The sequence below is a fragment of the Balaenoptera borealis genome (assembly GCF_965194805.1).
Source record: "Balaenoptera borealis genome assembly, chromosome: X".
Lineage (NCBI taxonomy): Eukaryota > Metazoa > Chordata > Mammalia > Artiodactyla > Balaenopteridae > Balaenoptera > Balaenoptera borealis.
In genome coordinates this window covers 23,928,951-23,948,274 of record NC_138881.1, presented here as the reverse complement: position 1 = coordinate 23,948,274, position 19,324 = coordinate 23,928,951, and the positions used below count along the sequence as shown (strand labels likewise).

At 34.4% G+C, this 19,324-nt stretch overlaps 1 pseudogene across 1 annotated transcript in view; it reads left to right on the top strand.

The window, feature by feature from the left end:
• The window catches only part of LOC309621169 (small nuclear ribonucleoprotein E pseudogene), a 45,518-nt pseudogene extending 26,194 nt beyond the window's left edge, over nt 1-19,324 (top strand). Inside the window, exon 1 of the transcript in view lies at nt 1-19,324. This exon is cut by the window's left edge and continues 26,194 nt beyond it. The product of the transcript in view is annotated as a small nuclear ribonucleoprotein E pseudogene (transcript).

Sequence of the window (19,324 nt, the reverse complement as noted above, 5' to 3'; positions counted from 1 at the left end):
GAGCCTGCACTCTAGAGCCTGTGAGCCACAACTACTGAGCCCGTGTACCACAACTACTGAAGCCCACGCGCCTAGAGCCCACGCTCCGCAACAAGAGAAGCCACTGCAATGAGAAGCCCGTGCACCGCAATGAAAACCCAGTGCAGCCAATAAATAAATAAATAAATAAATAAATAAATTTATATTAAAAAAAATCAAAGGCCTGAATTTACAGTAAAAGGGATTAAAAATAAAATAAGATGGATGGATGGACTGATGGCTGGGTAAAAATGTGATAATGCAAATACAGCAAAATGTTATTTGTAGGATCTAGGTGGTACACATTTGAGAGTTCATTGTATAATTCTTTCAAATCTTTTCATAACAAAATGCTGAGAAAAATAAATACCTGATTTTCTCATAGTATGTTGGTCCTTGCCTACTCAGGCAGTGTGTTTGTTGCTCTATGATTTGAAGGTACCACTTTGCTGATATGTAAGGAAATAGAGCATAGTGACCAAAAACACAGTGTCTGGAGTTGCATGTTTTTACTTACTTTCTGGCTCCTCCACTTACTAGCACTTGAACTTCAGGATTCCTCATCTGTGTACTAGGAAAAAAATAGTACCTACCCCATATGATTATAGATTAGATGAGAAGATGAATGGAAGGCACTTAGAAAAATGACTGGTACATGTTAAGAGCTCAATAAATATTAGCTATTATTATTACTTATCTTACGGTGCAAGTGTAGATATTGCTGATTTTTCTCTGCTGTACTCTTCTTAGCCAGAAGTAGGTTTCAAAAGCCAACAGCCTATGGATATTTTCCTTCTAATCCCTGACCTTACCCAGAAGAAGAAATGTTGGTAGGATCCCCATATGTCATATTTTTGTATATTTTAGCTTTTCTATTTTAGAAACAGTATTATAATCAACATGAGTCTTTAATTTGGTGGTGTTTATACTGCATCTCTTCTACTAAGGCATGGAAGACTATTATTAAGTTGAAGTCAACAGTGTCTTGAAATAAAGAAATAACGTTAAAACTTGTGATCCACTTTCTCCAATTTCAAGTGTTAGGTATGAGTTGACAGTCATTAAGTTAAACTACAGTGAGGGAAGTGAATTGCTAATGACTTTTTAAAAACTAAAACTATTAGTTAGCATATATTGCCTAGTAACCCAATTATATATCTTTTTTGTCCAACACCAATTCTGCTCAAAGGTAGATGAATTACAACATATTTTATACAAGTACTATTACAATTTTCTCCTTTGCACAATAAAATTAAAACACCTTTGTCATTTGTTTGTATAGGGATTACATCAGGTAAAAATACTATTTGCTTAATTAATAGGGTTGTGGTATCTAAACCATAGCAGAACTAACTAAATGTTGATTCAGGAAAGTTTACAAATTAAGTACCATATGAAAACAAACAAGCGTCTTCCTTTGCATGTCTACTCAAAACAGTATGCTATAGCTGTCAATATCTTCAAATGAAAACATCTCTTGTATTTCTTTTTTTTTTTTAATTGAAGTATAGTTGATTTACTTGTGTTAGTTTCTGGTGTACAGCAAAGTGATTCAGTCATACATGTATATTCTTTTTCATATTCTTTTCCATTATGGTTTATTACAGGATATTGAATATAGTTCCCTGTGCTATACAGTAGGATCTTGTTGTTTAGTCATTCTATATGTAATAATTTGCATCTGCTAGTCCCAAACTACCAATCCAACCCCACCCCCACCCCCTCCCTCTTGGCCACCACAAGTCTGTTCTCTATGTCTGTGAGTTCTGTTTCTGTTTCATAGATAAGTTCATTTGTGTCATATTTTAGATTCCACATGTAAGTGATATCATATGGTGTTTGTCTTTCTCTTTCTGACTTACTTCGCTTAGTATGATAATCTCTAGGTCCATCCATGTAGCTGCAAATGTCATTATTTCACTCCTTTTTATGGCTTCATCTTTTATATTTCTTTCCATTTTTCCCAAAGGCAAAACAGAGTGTGATGATCTCCAATCTAATGCCTGATTGATCACCCATTTAGGTCATATTTTAAGACCCCACCTTGTTTGCAAAAGAATCATGACCATGGAATACCTTGAACTCAATATAAATTATAACAGGGAACAAAAAGGTATTTTCAGTTTTGTAAAATTATCAGTTTTCTGATGGATAAGTATATTTTTTTAACATTCACAGTTCTTATAGAAACATTACATACGGCTGAAAGAGAAAGGAAGGGAAAACACAGTAGGATGGTTTCTCTATGCCATATAAATCCCCATTGCAACTTCTGAAACCAGCACACATACAGTGAGAACTCCGTAAATATTTGTTGATGATGATGATAGATTGCACATTTTGTATGCACTACCGTCAGTGCATGAGCACGTTGCTTGTGTTTCTAAAACCAAAGCAAGCAGTAATGTTGACAAATGACCACATTCTCAGGTGCTTCTAAGTACTGGTGGTTCAAAGTCAGGGGCCCTTATCCATTTATCAAGACTGTAACTGAAATTCAGCTGCAATGTGTTTGTCCAACTTGAGCATTTAAGCATAAACACTATTTATGGGGAGTTACTTCTTTTCTCTTTAGATAGGTCTTGGGCTCAGACTTTCTTCTCATGTATGCTGGACACATACAGAAGCCCTGGCTTCCGTATGAAGTATGAGGTTTCTATACCCTAAAAAGTGAAAATAATAATTTAGGAAAAAGCCCTCCGTTCCATCTTGTTAAGTTAAACTAGGTTATTGCAGCACTTTAGCTTTCAGTTTTTGAAACCAGAAGAGGCGGTCTTTGAATCTTATGCCACCTGTTTCTAGCTTTCTGTCCTCAGACACATTAACTGGACCTTGTCAAGTCTTAATAAAAGTCAACTGTAAAATGCTGCTACTAAGAATTCCTATCTCACAAAGTTTGTGTGAGGATCAGATGACATAATGTATATTATGCATTTAAAAGAATAGCTGGTATATATTAAGTATTAGCTAAAATACCAATTTGCAGGTGTTTTAATACAAAAACATCCAGGTCAGATAACTATTTTCTCACCACCACATTAGTACATTTCCTATTATTCCTGTTGTTTATCCAGTCCCTTTTTTGCCTGGTCCTTTGTAACCAGTTCTTAGTTTTCCAAATGTTCCTCCATATCCAAGTGGCTTCCTTAGATTTTATGAAAGAAGAGGATCTCAACATTACCACTCTTAAAAGCTTTCTAATATGGGAATTTTCAGATGAATACAGAACTATAGAGAAAGTAAAATTAACTGACTCTTTATACCATATGTAGCCTCAACAGTTATCAACATTTTGCAAATCTTGTTTCTCTATTTAGTTCTCTTGAGAACTAAGACCATCTATATCAACATGACTTAGTTGTTTTATTTTCTTTCCAGGAAAACTTTGCTTTGGAAAGATAAGACTGTAAATTTATTAAAATAACTATACTATTTGCCTCAGGAAATCCCTACAAATCAGTTTATCAAAGATAATAATCTGTTCATCTGGGCAAACATCTCACTTATTAAATAACAATTTCCTTATGAATACTTGCTTCAAGACCCTTGCTACCTTACTGTGTCCACTAGTCCTAAATTATTATATTATTATCTTTGTCCAATTTCATTCAGTTCTCTGCTTTAAACCACTTGAGCCTGAGACACTGGTAAGAGTTTTTCAACATGGCGATCTCCCTTACCAAAATGATTTTGAACAAACTTAGTGTTGCTCTATTAACAGGTTGTCAGGTGATACTATGTGGAAATCAGTGCCCACATGTATGATGTGTGTGTGTGTGTATGTGTGTAAGTAAACAGTTTTTGGAGAAGTTAAAAGTAAAACAAAGATATCATGTCATTTCAACTGCAGCATTTTCAGTTGGCATCTCTAACTGATCAGGGCATTTACAATAATACATTCACCATCCCATTATCATACTTAAACATAATTAACAGTTGTTTCTTAAATCAACTACAACTCAATCCGTATTTATTTCCCTGATTATCTCAAAGACAATTAAATAAATTTTTTTTCTTTTAAATTAGGATTCAAATAAATTTCATACATTTGGTTACTAGGTCTCTAAAGTCTTTTATTCCATAACACTGTCCTCACTTTTTTAAAAAAAAATGCCATTGGTTTATTGGCTAAACCAGGTCATTTGTTCTGTAAAAAGACCTATATTCTAAGTTTTACTTTTCTTATGGTATGCTTTTTCTTTCTATTCTGCATATTACCCCCCATATTTCCTGTAAACTTCAGATAGATCTATGGGCTTTCTTATATTCTGGAACAATATTTTAACAACATATCTTTTGGAGGTACTGTGTATTTCCTACTATATCTTATCAGTAGACATATAATGTAGGGTTGTCCAACTGTTAGTTATAGTAAGACTAATCACTGAGTTCATGTGGTATCAGTGTTATCCCTCAGTTATAAATTTCTCCATCAGAACCTTACCTAAAGGATTGAGCATCCATTGAAGTTTACTGACTACTTCCATTATTTCATTGGATTTTAAAATTGTAATTTTATAATACTCTCCTTTTTTCTGTATTTATTAGCTAAAATTCTCTTACAAAGAACTTCCCTCATCAAGTATTTGATTACTCTGACATAGAGTTTGTATGGGAAATGGAGGATAAATTTGGATAATTTCCTTCCACTTATGAATTTTCAGAGCAATGAAATTGTGCCCTAGCAGCATCCAGTGATGACCAGTAAGGATTTTTTGAACAACATTATGCACTGATTTTTTTTTTTAATGTTTGATGCATTTGCAACTAAAACAAATTGTCCCTTAAAGGCCCTCAGAGGCCCTTTATTTTATTTTTTGAAATTTAAATGTAAAATTCTTAAGGACACATTCACAATTCCTGACTATACATATCAGTAAATTATCACAGTGATTATGCTTATGTGATCATCACCCATTCTAAAAAAAATAATGAAATATTATTAATTCCCCCTTTTTGTCCCACCCTAATCTCTATAATTTCTCTTAAATTACTTTTTATTGGAGTATAGTTGATTTACAATGTTGTATTAGTTTCTGTTGTACAGCAAAGTGATTCAGTTATACATATACATATATCCACTCTTTTTTAGATTCTATTCCCATATAGGTCATTACAGAGTATTGAGTAGAGTTCCTTGTGCTATACAGTAGGTTCTTATTAGTTATCAATTTTATATATAGTAGTGTGTATATGTCAATACCAATCTCTATAATTTCTTCCTTACCATAGGTTACCACTATCATGATTTAACAGTATAGATTAGTTTTCCTTATTTTTGAGCTTGAAATAATGGAATTGTCCAGTATATAGCCTTCTGTGGATGGGTGTTTTTGCTCAACGTTATTTTTGTGAGATTCATCCTTGATGATGCAAGAAGCATTAGTTTGGTCACATTCATTGTGTTCACTCAGTGCATGACTATAATCCAATATATTAGTCTATTTGTTCACCAATACTATGCTGTCATAAATATTTTAGCTCTGTCGTAAGTGTTGATATACAATAACTTCTCCCAGTTTGTTAAGATTGATTTAGGGTTTTTTTTCCATATAAATTTTAGAATCAGCTGGTTCATTTCCACTCAGAAAAAAAAGAAAGAAAACCAAATTAAAACCTACTGGGATTTTTATTGTAAATTTAATGGTTCTACAGATCAGTTTGGGAAGAATTGTCACACCTATAATGCTGGATATTCCAATATATGGCTAATTCTGATTTACATAAACCTTCACAATCCATTATACACATTCTTCCTAGTTAACGACTATTTCAAGTATTTCTGTCTGCTAAAGTGATTTTTTCCAATTTTTCTTTTTATAGATAGCGTTATGTCAATTATTTATTTTTGTTCTTAAATATAAAATTATACTCTAATAGTTAACAAAATTTTCTGCCTACACGTGGTTTTCCTGTTATCCCCAAATAATTTCCATTCTTACATCCCAGACCCTTGTGGATTTTTCCATTAAAGTTAATGATGGTAGATACGATACACTTAAAGTTTTAGGGAGACAAAATGTACAATCACCAAATGACTCCATTAAAGTTTATGGTGTGTCTGCCTGTTAGATTAGGATACTGTACTATAATAGCTAGCTATTTTTAGTGTGATGTTACTAGGTTTTTGGTTTTTTTTGTCTCTAGCTACATCTACATGATTCATGATTCCAGTGTTTATTTCACTAAATTAATTGTCTCTAAAACCATATAGATTCTGACATAGCCTTGTGCTTTCCTCATGTTATTATTCTTTCCTTCTGTCCCTCTGGGCTTGCTTTGCTTAGATTAATGCTGAATCATTTGAACTAATGTTTGAAAGAATAGAGGAAGAGCATTTTTTTTTAAAAGCAGCAATTATTTTGACTTGCCTCCAATGATTTCAGTAAATATATTTTAGTTATCATTTAATAGTTTTATCTCTTCATTGCTTGGTTAAAAAGCTTTTATGTCTATTTAGCAGATAAAAGCCTAGCTATTCTTTTTCAAACTTCAGCTGTTCAAAAAGAACAAGTTCAGAGAAGACTTTACTTTTTTCCTTAGGTTATCATGTCTGAGATCAGATGTTATTTGTCACTTTCGAAATGTTTTCAGCAGCCAAACTGGCATTTCAGTTCTTTGAGAACATCCTGCGTAATTTTCTGATACATCACAGAAATTTTATTTAAAATAAAGTGAACTTTTATCTCAAACCCTGTCTCCATTGAAGATTTCAGTAAAGTGCTTGATCAAAAGGTCTTGACAGTTTGAAATGGACTGTGAATTGTTGTCAGAATCTGCACAATCAGACGGAAAATTTCCTGAGGAAAAAAATAATCTTCGTGGAGTCATAGTTCTTACTCAGGCATAAATATCTTAAACCCCTGAAATTTCTCCTTAAAATAATTAAGGTAGGAGGGAGCCATAAGCTCAAGAACAAGGCTTCTCTTCCTCAGCACTACTGACATTTGGGGTCAGAAAATTATTTCTTGTGTGGTGTTCTTCTCTATGTTGTAGGAAGTTTAGTAGTATCTCTGGCCGTTACCCACTAAATGAAAGTACCACCCATCTCCACCCAGTTGAAATAACCAAAAATGTCTACAAACACTGCTAAAGGGTCTGTGGGGGGCCAAATCACCACTGACCAAGCACCACTACTCTAGCATGTAATAGCTATAACTATTTATAGGAGAATTTTTTGTTAATTTGTCTCCCTGTTCCTATTAGAGAAGTGAGCTGAAGAGTAGCAGCTTAGTCTCTTTGGAAGAAGAGTTTCTGGAAGAATTAAATATCAATTCTTTGTCCCTAATCCAACCCATCTCTGTGGGGGAAAGTAAAGATAGGTGATCTGTAAGGATATTCTCATGAATAAAGGAAACAGATCCTGAAAGATCAAAGACAGAGCATACATAAGGAAAAAATAGCCCACATTAATGCAACCAACATTTCAGAAATACCTGATAGTCAGAAAGAATACAAGAAGACAAATATTATGTGCTGAAGTGTAAGAAAGCCAGGATTCACCATGCTCTAATGAAAAGACAAAAGTAACTGAAAGAAGAGGTAGATAAAAGTAGGTGAAACAAGTGAAATTAGAAATAAGAAAAGATTGCAGGGCAAATAAAATTGAGTAGCAGTTTACAAATCCATTCTGGAAAAAATAAAAAACAGAATATACAATATTGTACATATTCACATTTGTTCAGTGATAAGCCTTTTTGCTTTATATTTGCTGTATTATTTAATTTTCACAACAATCTATGAATTAGGCAATATGAACCAAGGTAGTGTTAATGAGAAGTAAAACCAGATTGTAATTGCAATGCTCTATTACACATGAGCTGCTTGAGAAGTTATAAGACATCAAGAAAAAGACAAAGAGATTACTATATGCAGAGATGGTTGTTATGCCAAGGGTGGGTAATGTAAATACAAAATACAACTTGTTGTTCAAGTTGCTTCTTGAACAACAATAACAACAAAAAGCAACCTGAGGGTGAACATCAAAACAGTTGCTGAACACTAGCAAAATCAGTGTAAGGAAAACTACGTCTAGATACTTTGTCAAATAAGATACATTACAAAGTTAAGTGTAAAAGTCTATAACATCCAGGAAGAGGGAGAGAGAAAGATTATCTAGAAAAGAATGAAAGCAAGACTGCCTTTAGACTTTTTTTTCAATGTGAAGTACCAAAAGACAGTGAATTCATACTTTTAGACTTCCTAGGGGGAAAATATGGTAACCTGAGAATCTCAGGTTAAGATCTAAGATAAATTGTTCTTCATTCATGGACACAAATAATTTAATCCTTGAAGAGTAAAGAGTTTAGAAAATATACTACCCATGCATCTTTCTTCAAAATACCACTTGAAGACTTTTTCCAAAATTAATTAATACTAAATTCTACACTAGTTAAATCATGACATAAATTGACTTTCCTGAACAGGCTGAATGCCCTGAATGCAATATATCTCTGGATGATTTATTGCCAAATGGGTTCTGCTGCTCAAAGTGCATGTTTTTCAATGCCTACTGAAGTTTTCTCCCAACAATAATTACAGGATTGGTCTAGTACTAGAAGGTTTTTTATTTGTTTTATTTTGCTTAATTATCTCACAGTTTAGTGGAAAAATCTTGTCATTTTTGAGGATGACATAAACTAATTACTTTTGCTGTCCTAAACCAGTAACTGGTAATAATGACTAAACTGTTTTGGAGACCTTGCTGGATGAAATTGCACCCAAAATGAGTTTTCTCTCTATCCACAAGAGCTCACTTGAATAGAAAATTATAATAGCCTCACTCTTTTTTTTTTTTTTTTTTTGTGGCTGCCTTGGGTCTTCGTTGCTGCATGCAGGCTTTCTCTAGTTGCAGCGAGCGGGGGCTACTCTTCGTTGCGGTGCGTGGGCTTCTCATTGCAGTGGCTTCTCTTGTTGCAGAGCATGGGCTGTAAGCACGCGGGCTTCAGTAGTTGCAGCACGTGGGCTCAGTAGTTGCAGCTCACGGGCTCTAGCGTGTGCAGGCTTCAGTAGTTGTGGCACATGAGCTCTAGAGCGCAGGCTCAGTAGTTGTGGCACCTGGGCTTAGTTGCTCCATGGCATGTGGGATCTTCCCGGACCAGGGATCAAACCCATATCCCCTGCACTGGCAGGTGGATTCTTAACCACTGTGCTACCAGGTAAGTCCCTAGCCTCACTCTTGTTAGAGACATATAATGATTGTCTGCAACTGTAAATATTATATTGGATAAGTTGAGCCATTTTTTGTTACTTTATTTTTGTCCCTACCATTTAAAAATCTTCAATGTAGGGTTTATGAATATTCCCAAGTTAACTATTTTTAAAAATCCAGTATGAATAATGTAAACTATATAAAAATATGCAGTAATAAGGATAATAAAGAAATGCACTAAATTGATGTGTCATTATATCTGGGTGGTGGGATTTTGTGTGATGGTTTTTCTCATCATTATAATTTCCCATGTTTTTAGAAATTACTTTTATAATAAAAGTAATAATTTATATCCAATTGATTACAAATGATATTCATTAGAGATACAGAGAAAAATGTATCAAGGCACAAATATTTTGTCAGGGTGAGAAAATGATATTTTTTCTTTCATCTGATTTTCTGTATTTTCTAACCATATCTCAAGAGTCAGCTGCCATCCTTCCCATACCAAAGAAAGCAAGTGATGCCTTTCTCCATTATACATGGGAAAAACCTCAAATTATCTCTCAGGCATTGTGCTTTTATCTTCTCTGCACTGTTTATATTCCCTCACCCACCCCAATATATCCCTATTCTAAGGTGCTTTTTCTTCTCCATGAAAGTCAATAAGAGACTAACTGAGGAATATCGTGGCTGTCTTTACTGGTCTTTCCACATCTCTAAGACACAAAGTAATCCAGTAATCCGACCTCCTCCCGATGATTTGGGTCAATTACCCCTGTAAGTGTGATGACTCTTTTCCTAGCCTGCCAGAAGTGAGCAGGCATCGGCCATAGCTTAATGTTAAACGGGTTTCTTAGGAAATGGATTCCAAAACAAAGAGGGAGAGGGGAGGGGAAGGGAGATTTATCTTTTAACAAAAATTTTTTCCACTCCCCTCCTCCTCCCCCATCTTGGTGGTCAACAATAAAACTAAAACTATATTCTTTGATAAGGAGTTAATGCAAAATAATGATGATGATGATGATGACACCCTTAGGGAAATTTAGATTTTCAATGACTAAAAATTAATATATAGGAACAACTAATATCCATTCACTTCTTGCTTCCGACTTACTCTGGTTCTCCTTTAAAGGTTATTGAAAAGGTTAGTAAAGTTGGGATAATGGAAAACTCTAGACTGGGCTTGCCTGGATATTAGCAGTTTATAAGGTTTAGTTTACTGTGGTCTTGCTTCTTTCCTTTGATTAAGCTAGTTTGATTAGGCTAGTTTATGCATGTTGCTTGGGAATTATTTTTCAATGCTACTGTTTTGTATGTCGTAAAGAGAAGATTTCTACTTTTATAGGGGTCAAATCTGTATAAATACTTTCCTTCTGATTTCTTTATATTCATTTTGTTTATTTTCTAACATTTTAAAGCGAAATTTTATTAATTTGTTTTGTAGTTTCTTTATTCTTATTGGACGGACTCAGTTTTTCTCTATATAGAACAACATCCTCTTAGATGTTACTATGTGTCCTTATTCCCACTATTTTTGGGATATTCTTCAATGGAAGTTTTGACATTTTCTTTAACTTATTTATTTAGGATCCTGTATCTTTGGTTTGTTTCTTCTTTTCATGCTTGTTGAGCTTTTGATACCATTGTGACCACAAAGTTTTATCTGCTTCATGTTTACATTTTGGAATTCATTGCAGTTGTCTTTGGTCATATGATATGGTCTTTTGTTTCCGTACATATATCTTTGATATCTGATGTTTAAAAACGAAACAGGCTCAAAATGGAGTCACTTGTGCTAAGCCTCACATCAGCAGACCACAACTTAATTTAAACTAATTACAGTTTCAGCCTCTCTCAAGAGTGGAATTTTTGACCAATCAGTCTGGAGTATCCTGATCAAAACTAATGAGGTAACCTGCATGATACTCTCCCTCCCACACCCCGACCTTCTCTCAAAGGAAGGTGGCCTTGCCTGAAAGAATTCTTTTGGTGTTTACTTCCCAGTTTCACCCCCTTTCTGCCATTTTGTACAGTTCCTTGAAGTGCTTTTCTGCTTGCTAAATTGGATGCTGCCTGATTCATGAATTGTTGAATAAAGAAAAATAGATCTTCAAGTTCACTCAGTTGAATTCTGTTTCTTAAAAGTGAAAAATAATTTATTCTAATTTTGTAGGGCATTAATTTTAAATGTAAATCTTTCTCATAGTTTTGTTTTTAATATTACTTAAATCTTTATATTCTTGGTTTTTTAAATTATGATCTATCAAGAATTGAGATATTGGTATAAAAATCACATAAAAATTTAATGTTTCTGTCAATATCTTCTTGTTTTTACAAGTGCTTTATTTTATAAATATAATGTTAAATGACCTTTATCATCATAAAATAAGTTCATTGTCCCACTTAATAATTCTGCCTTGAAATTATTGTGGATGTTAATACTGTATCTTTTTGTTTCATTGGCATGGTGTGTCTTTATTGTTTTCATTTATAGTCAGTTCTTTCAAGGCAATCGCTGAGACAATATATGTTCACCTTTTTAATTTTTTGCTTTTTTTCCTTGACCTTGAAAGTCATTAATTTTATATATAAATTGTATCCCCTTTGTGTTTATTGTCAAAACTGATACGACTGGTCTTTCTTTTGAAAGGCCCATTTATTTTATTTTGTGACTTTAAGTTTCCTTTGTTTTGTTTTCTATTGCTGCGCTCTAAATTATGTAAATTGTAATTTTTGTATTTTTATCTCACAGATTTTTTTTTAAAAAAGAATTAGGACCAATACATCCTGTTTGATATCCCTTGTTTCCAGATGTTAAGAATGAATTCTTGTTTAAGTTAAGTTAGCCATTCCTTCTTATCTACACAATTGGTATTCATTTTAATTCTGAGTCTTTCTTTAAAAATATGCTCTTCGTGGTACAAAAGTGACAATTTGCTTGTATCCTTGCAATTCAAGATTGTTTTTCTATTCTCTTATTTTCTGAAAGACTAGTCAGAATAGAATTTTCTGGTAAAAGCTTTCTTGTTTTGATTCTGCTGTAGAAATTACTTCATTGGCATCTAACAGTTACAGTTGTAGAAGAGAGAATTGCAGTTAATGCAGCCTTTTTTCTATCCTTCCTGTGGTTAATATGATTCTCTCTGGGTGATTATAGTATTCATTCTTAATATTGGAAATGTATAACTTCATAATATAGGTTTTGGGTATAGTTAATGTTTATTAAATAATCTTTTTAAGTGTTAAGACTTTCAATTGTGCATATTTATGTTTTTCTTCATTTAAAAGAAGTTTTTCCAGTATATCTGTGTAATTAAAAGAAAAATTTTCCATTTGTCTTAGTTTTTTCTTTAAGCATACTCATTTTCCTATCATCCTTTCTCTAGGAGTATTCACATTTTTGTCCTTCTCAAATTCCATGGAATTTTCTCTAGTATACCTTAAATATCACTGATTTTTCTATTTTTTTAATAATAGTTTTTTTTAACATCTTTTTTTTTAATTAATTTATTTTTTTGGCTGCATTGGGTCTTTGTTGTTGCACGCAGGCTTTCTCTAGTTGCGGCAAGTGGGGGCTACTCTTCGTTGTGGTGCACACGCTTCTCATTGCAATGGCTTCTTTTGTTGCAGAGCACAGGCTCTAGGCATGCGGGCTTCAGTAGTTGTGGCTCTCGGGCTGTAGAGCGCAGGCTCAGTAGTTGTGGCACACGGGCTTAGTTGCTTCGCGGCATGTGGGATCTGCCTTGACTAGGGCTCGAACTCGTGTCCCCTGCATTGGCAGGTGGATTCTTAACTACTGTGCCACCAGGGAAGCCCCTTAATAATAGTTTTGATACTACTGATTTATGCTTTTAATTTAAAGTTTTGCAATATTATTGTCTTTGTTCTTAAATTGATTTTCATAATTTACCAGTTACTCTTGAAGGGGAGCAGAGTTTGCCACCACAAAACATGCTTCTTTGGCTAAGGGTTATTTTGACCTTGTTATTTTTAAAAAACGGCAGTCACTTGTGAAACTCTGAAAGCCAAGTAGAAGTTATCCTTTTATAAGAGATTTTTACATGTATAAGGGAAATCTCCATTTGTAAGGGTGTCCTCCCTGTCTGTAATGGAAGAGAAGGATGATTAAATCTCTATAAACTCTTATCAATGGAAAAGTCAAGGACTTAAATCTGCATATCAAGCTTAGCATTGTTACTTGTTACTGTGGGTTTCCTGATAGTGTCCCATTAACAGCACCCCTCCCCCAACATCTTTGCTTGAGATGGTATTTAAGATGATGGCTTAGGCCATTTGGGGGAGTTACTCACCTTCCCTGGGTATTTCCCATGTATATAGGAAGTATCTATGCTATTAAACTTCTGTTTGTTTTTCTCCTGTAAATATGTCTTTTTCACAGGGGGATCTCAGGAAAAATTATTTTTTCTCCCCTATACTTTCTCTCTAGTTTAATTATTAACTCATCCCTGTCTATTTTGTGGAATCCAGTGTCAGGGAGGAAGAAATTTTCCTCTACCCTTCTAGGTTCTTATGGCTGGTCTGAGAATTAAATTGACATGAGACAGATTAACAGGAGAAAATGAAACAAAATTTAATAACATATATACATGGGAGAGACCCAGAAAAACTGAGTAACTTGCCAAAATGGCCAAAGCCCTCACCTTAAATACCATCCTCAGCTACAAACAAAAGAGAATGCTGAGGATGGGGATAGTTGTGGGAGGTTACCAGGAAAAGTATGATAAACAAGGGTGATTGTGAAGCAGATTTAAGTCATTGCCTTCTCCTTGATAAGAGTTTCTGACCTTTGGTCATCCTCCTCTTCCAGGTACAGAGAGGGAGACGTGCTTACAAATGGTGATTTCCCTTACAAATGTAAATGTTTTATACAAAAGGGCAACTACTCCTTGGTTTTCAGAGTCATTCCTCTGTCTGCTGTTTCTCAGAAAATAACCAGCTTAAAACAATCAATACACCAAAGAAACATATATTAGGTTGGCAAATTCTGCTCCCCTACACCAGAAACATAAAAATAAAAATCTTCTCCCTCTGTTTTTTTTTCCGTGGTTGTTGTTGTTGTTGTTGTTTTGGAGGGAGGGGGAGCAGAGGGCAATCATTTTGTTTACTGTACCCAACTGGATTCCACACAAATGTGGGTGGCATTTGCTTGACACCTCTTCCAGGTGATGCAAACAATTTTTAAGATCACAACCTTTAAATCTGAGCTCAGAAATTGGAAGCTGATAATTTATTTTCCATGTTTAGCTGTTAAGTTATTCAAGGTCAGTGAAAAGAAAATTCGCTACCTGGTTCCTTCCTACTGAGGTCTTTGTCTTCCTATATTTTCTGTCTCAATATTTTACAAATTATATTATGAAAAATTTTAAACCTAAAGCAAAGTTTAAAGAATTTTACTGTGAACTTCCGTATTCCCAAGACTGTAGTATTAACATTTAATTATACTTTTAAAATTACACATCTAACAATTCATCTGTCTACACGATTAATCCATCTTAATTTTTATGCATTTCAAATTGATATTCAGATATTAGTACTTGGTTGTCTAACTGCTTCAGCAGGTATATCCTTAACTAAAGTGAAATTTGTTTGCCATGCATTAAAAAACAAAATTCAACTCAGTAAATGTAAAGATCAAACTGACTTTATTCAATAATTCATGAATCAGGCAGCATCCCATTCAGCAAACAGAAAGGAGCTCCAAGGAGCTGTGCAAAATGGAAGGCTTTCATAGACAGGGACAAGGAAAAGCAGATTACTTAGTTTTTCTTTGGGGGATAGAAAGGGTTGTTGACTTAAAAGAGTCTCACAGTGTAAAAGCGTGAGTGGAGTTTATTCAGTGTCTTACTGAGGACTGTAGCCTGGGAGGCACCCACTCAGATAGCTCTGAGAAACTGTTCTGAAGAGGTAAGAGGGGAGGTCAGTATATATGTGATTCTGGTGAATGGTGTGTGTGCAACCAAGCACACATCTCGGTAGAAAATTGCTGCTAGTCACAGGAACAGATATCTTAGTTAATGGGTTTAGTTCTTTCCTAAGTATGAGAAGATACAACAATCCAGGTTCATAAAAAAATTTCTTCTGAAAATATCTAACTATCTGAAGGGCTGTTCTAACAGTTTTTCTAGAGCACACAGTGTACCATTCCTGATTTCCACCTTGAACTCCTTTCAGGGTGTGTTAAAGGTCAGTGACTGCAGTAGCTAATGACTCAATCCTTATAGAGCTGGATGGCAAGCAACATTCTTTAGTCAGCAAGGTCTTAGGGGGATTACCTCACTAGTGCTGACCAGAAAGTTCCAGACTGACAGGTTTAGGTTACACTCCTGGGAAAGGTTGAAACTGCAATTAGGTTAGGTATTAAGTCTTCATTTCCTGATGTGGGGCTTAGCACAAGTGACTCCTTTTTGGGGCCTGTTGCTTGTTTTTTTAACAAGTTTTCTCTTTTGATGTGAAATTTGTTTTAATCTTAAATACACATTTGGTGAATTTTGACAAGTGCATATACTTGTGTAACCCAGTCTTCTATTGAGACATAAAATATCACAAAACCACAATAAATTCCTTCATGCCCCTTCCTAGAAAACCCTGGCCTTTACCCTCCCAGATATAATGTTTTTTTTTAATTGGAGTATAGTTGGTTTACAGTGTTGTGTTAGTTTCAGGTGTACAGCAAAGTGAATCAGTTATACATATACATATATCTACACTTTTTAAGATTCTTTTCCCATTTAGGTCATTACAGAGTATTGAGTAGAGTTCCCTGTGTTATACAGTAGGCCCTTATTAGTTATCTATTTTATATACAGTAGTGTGTATATGTCAATCCCAATCTCCCAATCTATCCCTCCCCCCTCCTTTCCCCCCTGGTAACCATAAGTTTGTTTTCTACATCTGTGAGTCTATTTCTGTTTTGTAAATGAGTTCACTTGTATCATATATTTTAGATTCCACGTATAAGTGATTTCATATGATATTTATCTTTGTCTGACTTACTTCACTTAGTACGGTAATCTCTAGGTCCATCCATGTTGCTACAAATGGCATTATTTCATTCTTTTTTATGGCTGAGTAATATTCCATTGTATATAAGTACCACATCTTTTTTTAAAAATTATTTAGAATGATGCAAATTAGGAACTTAAATAGTCAATGTAAAATAAATAGATGTGAATATAAAGTTCACAATTGAAACATCATTATCTCTTTCATTAGTGCTTCTGTTTATATTTTCTGTCATTTCTGGTTCTTTTTTTTGGGGGGGGTTGCATTCTTTGATCTCCTTTTATGTCCAACTATTTTTAATTGACTGCAAGTCATTTTTTTTCCCTTTGAATAGGCTACTTTTTAATTAAAAAAAAATTTTTTTTAATTGGGGTATAGTTGTTTTACAATGTTGTGTTAGTTTCTACTGTACAGAGAAGTGGAGTTCCCTGTGCTATACAGCAGGTATACGTATTAGTGTATATACGTCAATCCCAATCTCCCAATTCATCTCACCCCCCTTCCCCCCCTTGGTGTTCATACATTTGTTTTCTACATCTGTGTCTCTATTTCTGCCTTGCAAACTGGTTAATCTGTACCATTTTTCTAGATTCCACATATATGCGTTAATATATGATATTTGTTTTTCTCTTTCTGACTTACTTCACTCCGTATGACAGTCTCTATAAATGACCCAATTTTGTTCCTTTTTATGGCTGAGTAATATTCCATTGTATATATGTACCACATCTTTGTACCACATCTTCTTTATCCATTTCTCTGTTGATAGACATTTAGGTTGCTTCCATGTCTTGGCTATTGTAAATAGTGCTGCTGTGAACATTGGGGTGCATGTATCTTTTTGAATTAGAGTTTTCTCTGGATATATGCCCAGGAGTGGGATTGCTGTATAATATGGCAGTTGTATTTTTAGTTTTTTAAGGAACCTCCATACTGGTTTCCATAATGGTTGTACCAATTTACATTCCCACCAACAGTGTAGGAGGGTTCCCTTTTCTCCACACCCTCTCCAGCATTTATTATTTGTAGACTTTTTGATGATGGCCATTCTGACCAGTGTGAGGTGATACCTCATTGTAGTTTTGATTTGCTTTTCTCTAATAATTAGTGATGTTGAGCATCTTTTCATGTGATTTTTGGCCACTGTATGTCTTCTTTGGAGAAGTGTCTGTTTAGATCTTCTGCCAGAGATAATGTTTTGATATTTTTCTCTGTACATTAGTTTTACCTGTCCTAAAATTTTACGTAAGTTGAATAGTGGAGTATATATTACACCACTTACAAATACAGGACAGAATATAATATGGGAAAGAGTATGCACTCTTTTTTTTAAGGCCTCTTGCACTCAGCAGAATAATTTTGAGATCCATCCATACTGTTGAGTGTTTCATTAAATTATTCCTTTTTAGAGCTAAACAGTAGTCTATTGTATTACCTGGATATACCACAGTTTGTCCATCCTCCAATTGATGGACACCCAAGATGTTTTGAGTTTTGGCTATTACAAATAAAACTACTGTGAACAATTTTTAGATCTTATTGTGAACATATGTTTTCATTTCTCTGTGTTAAGTACTTGGGAAAAGAAGAGCTGTGCTATATGATAGATGATATATGGTTATTTTTATAACAAATTGCCAGAACTTTTAATTAAAACATTTCACACCCCCACCAACAATGTATGCAAGTTATGGTTGCTCACACCCCCACCTATATTTGGTTTTGTCATTCTTTTAATTTTAGCCATTCTTCTGGGTATGTAATAGAAACTTATTGTGGTAGTGGACACATATTTTTCAAAGAAAATTCATCTCTGGTTTACAGGTGCCAAGTAGTTTTGTTTCCACACTTCAAAAGCTAGTACTGATCAGCCTTGTGTTTTTACCCACTCTGCTGCTTTTACTGTTGATATGTGGTTGGGAAAGAAGCCCTATAAGCCTAACAGCCTCAGGCCCTTCAATATTGAAGATGCCCAGCAGGATCCTTCAGAACAAAATCTGCTAGATTTTCTCAACAATTTTGTGTCTGCTCCCAATGTCCTCTTTCAACTGGGACCAAATTGTATCATATTTGGCATTTCCCAACATGATGATTGGAGCCTTTTCCTGTTTTAGTTATAAATGACGTTTTAGTCTCTATTTCTCATTGTTGTCACTAATTTTGGGGGAAAGTGAGAATTGTACGTGGGCATTTACTTCATCATTTCCCCATCTTCTTTTAGGGAAATATTTAAAAGGAAAAGAATCAACAAGTTATATACAGTTTTTAAATTATGAAGCAACATTTCAAAAAGGCCTGTTAATTCCTAAATCCATTTTTATCTTCATATTCTAGTAGTGAGAATGGACCTATCTGCAATCCATTTTCCATCACTATATTATTGAGTTTTGGATGATTTTGTTTTATTTTAATCTCTAATTGAAATTTCACCCCAAGCAGGGTTTTATTATTGAAAATTATAATGAGACTTTCCATGTAGTTGGCAGATTGGTTTCAAGGCTTTTTAATTTTTTTTCCTTCTTTTTTTTTTTTTTTGAAACAGGAACAAACAGTTTCTAAGCTGTGACATGACAAAAGCTCCTACCAATTCTAATACACTGAAAATAAAATTGAAGTAACTTGCTAGCCTGGGAAAAAAAACTAAATAAATATGCATTATGATATTAACTTTTCATTTTTCAAGGCACAAATTAGAGTTTATGTCTAAAAGTTAATGTTCTGTTACTAAAAATTCTGATATCTAGGCAGTTTTCTAATTCAAAAGGCCAACTGGCTGTCAATGCTTGTTCTGAAAAAACACCATCCAGGATCCAACAAGCTTCTCTTCCCTTCCTTCCTCCCTCCCTCCCTCCTTTCCTTCCTTCCTTCCTCCACCCCTTCCTTCCTCCCTCCTTTTCTTCTCCCTCCCTCCCTTTCTCTCTCTCTCTGTCTTTCATATATTCTTTCTTCTTTTCTTCCTATTTTCCTCCCTCTTTTTATTTTTGTATGGCTCGCTTCCACATGTAGGCCCTGGAGGAACTCTAATGATGTTCAAAGGTAACAACTTGATTTAAAAAAAAATCTGGCAGTGGATGGGCTCTCTTCTGACCTAGTGGCAGGTGAAGGCACCCTCCATACCACTTCTATGAA